The 2,836-nt window shown below is 36.9% G+C and overlaps 1 pseudogene; it reads right to left on the reverse strand.

The window, feature by feature from the left end:
* Nucleotides 1-9: 9 nt before the first annotated feature.
* Nucleotides 10-745, reverse strand: LOC106742813 (annotated as a pseudogene).
* Between the last annotated feature and the right edge of the window lie 2,091 nt (nucleotides 746-2,836).

Here is a 2,836-nt window from a genome sequence, read left to right on the forward strand (position 1 = left end):
CGCGAATACTCCACCAAACACACAAAAGCGCCTTTTTGGTGTGTAAACCTGGCTTAGCTGTACTTTGTGGCGATTCATTCGGAGAGAGCCACTGCCTTTTGCGTTTTGGATTATCATAGAGGACCCATTTTTCATCTCCAATGATCAAGCGATCAAAAAACGCTTCTGTATTGTGCCGCTGAAGCAATAAGTTGCATATGGTGGATCGGTTAGCTTTGTTTTTTTCGGACAGATTATGCAGGATCCAAACACCTGCTCTGCTTACTTTACCAATCTGCTGCAAATGTTCTTGGATGGCCGACTAAAGTTGGTTAAAAGTGTTTGACAGTTCCTCGATTGTCTGACACGGATTTGCTTCCACTTCCGCCCTTAACATGTCATTGTCTAAAGTTGTTGCTCTTCCTGATCGGTACGAGTCAGAAAGATCAAAATTACCGGATGTGAACTTAGAAAATCACCTTTGGCATTTACGAACGTCTAATGCACTTAGATAAACATCGCAAATGTTTTTGGTAGCAACTGTTGCGTTACTACCTTTGCGAAACTCAAAAAGCATACAATACCGGATATGTACCTCTTCTGGTATTTGGTTGGCCATTTCACCATAAATTGCAAAAAAAAATTTAAGATTTAATTATTGACAAGTAAACAAGTTACTCTAACTTAAAATGTCTTTGGCATGACTTTGAAGTACACAATGAGCTGATAAATGACAAACGAATTTCAACATGCGCAGAAACGACATTACTTTCCGGTCCCCCTAATACATACATATGCGCATATTTCAACACTTATACACCTCTGTCTATTATCTGATGCATAAGTATAGCGTTAATAAAAATAAATAAAAAAAGTTTTCCTACTTATACTATTTTGCATATATGCTTATTTCAATTTCGTTTCAAGATAACATTTATTATTTAGATAACGAAGTAAATGTATAGAAGCGTAATTTTGCTTCGATAATTACTAAAATTACCGAGTGGTCCACCATTTGACAGGCCACTGAAAATACGACACTGATCCTTACAGTCACCTAAACGCGCCGAAGATTTGAAATGCCGCTTCTTATTGTCGCTTCTGATCGTCGGGCAGGCGGGTGGGCAGGCAGGACAATGGTCCGGGCCGGTTGCGCACGATTCCTTCGATTTACTTTTTGTACAAACGCACGTACTCGCGTCTCAAGGCCGCAAGGTCACTGACAGTCCGGCTCCGGCGGCAGGCCGCTCTCGCATGTTAATCGTGCGTTGTCTAACTGTGAACGATCACTTTAATATTTGTTTGGCCGCGTCGTCGGGACGTTAAGTCAAACGCCAGCCAGCTGCCGCGTTAACAATTACACTTATTTCGCGATTGTCTCCGGCGAGCCGCGGCGCTAGCTATTTCCGAGCGAGCAACTTTCGAAAGCCGGCTTTGGCGCATTAGTTATTAAGATGCAACAATCAAAGACGTGATCGTCGCCACGTGTCTCGGATGCATAGATTTATTGTTCACTTTTTTTAGTCTTATGGGGAAAAAACGTGTCTTAACCCTTTGGGGACTACAGGGGCACTGGTGTCCCAATCATTACATATCGTATTCTGCTAGATATTCTATTGTATTTTAATAGTTGGATAATATGCAAAGAAACAACTAGAAGAAAAACTGAAAAGTTTATTGATTTTTTGTTCGATTTGGCGGAAGAAATCGCTGCACATGGAAAGAAAGTGACAAAGACAAAAGAAGGTCTTTAGGAAGACCATCTAAGTCAAGCAAACAATTGCATGATGTAGGAGGGCATTTATCACTACTTGGAGATTCAAGGAGACGCTGTGCACGTTGTGCAAAAAGAAAAATTGAAAGGAGAACAAAACAATACTGCCAAATGTGTAATATTCCACTATGCAAATTTTGTTTTACACCGTACCATACATAGAATTACAATTTGTTATGTTTCATAGAGTACAATACTTTGCAAGTTGCGTAAAAGAATTATAGTTTCTGTTTTTGTTTTTCTTAAATTTTTATATTTTATAAAGTTTTGTTTTACATCGTATCATACATAAAGTTACAGTTTATATATTACATACAGTATGATATTGTTTAACTTACATAAAAGAATAATTATAATTTGTTTTTACTGGTTAATAAAATTTTATAGTTCAGTTGTTTTATTTACATTGATTGCCATTGGGATAAAAACAACCTACCAAAAATTACCACTGGGACTTCTGTGTCCCAGTGCCTTAAGGGCTTCATGGACTAAATTGAATATTATAAATCAGTAAACAAGGTTCTAGAAGCACCTCTCAATAAATTCAGTTACTAAATAGGTCTGTATCTCTAACAGGCAAAACTGGTCCCCAAAGGATTAAAGTAGCGGATATGCAAAACAACTTTTTTATCTATTTGTTGAAACTTGCACTATGATTTAATTATGACCCGTTTATTGGCACAATTAGAAGTAAACTGACCATTCGGAAGTTGAAATATTCGCAATTAAAGATAATGCTTTTTATACGTATTCCTTAAATATCTTATTTTTAACTTCTTCTAAACCATATTTAGAATTTTAATGAAAAACTACTGTGACTAGGGGCTAAATGTAGATTGCTAGCTATATGAATTACACAAAAATTCAGAATTATTGACCATTTTGCTTTGAAAATACAGCGATATCAAGTTCGTAACTAAAAATACATGTACATATACACATATTTAAACGTTCATATATCTCTTTTTATTACCTGTACCAATCTCCCATCTCGTTTTATCACCTCAATTAGATCAACTGATGCATACCAGGTATAGAAGTATGAAATCGGAATTTCCCTATAGATGGTGCTAGCCATCAGTT

Source organism: Dinoponera quadriceps, unplaced genomic scaffold, assembly GCF_001313825.1.
Source record: "Dinoponera quadriceps isolate SergipeBrazil2010 unplaced genomic scaffold, ASM131382v1 scaffold781, whole genome shotgun sequence".
Taxonomy (NCBI): domain Eukaryota; kingdom Metazoa; phylum Arthropoda; class Insecta; order Hymenoptera; family Formicidae; genus Dinoponera; species Dinoponera quadriceps.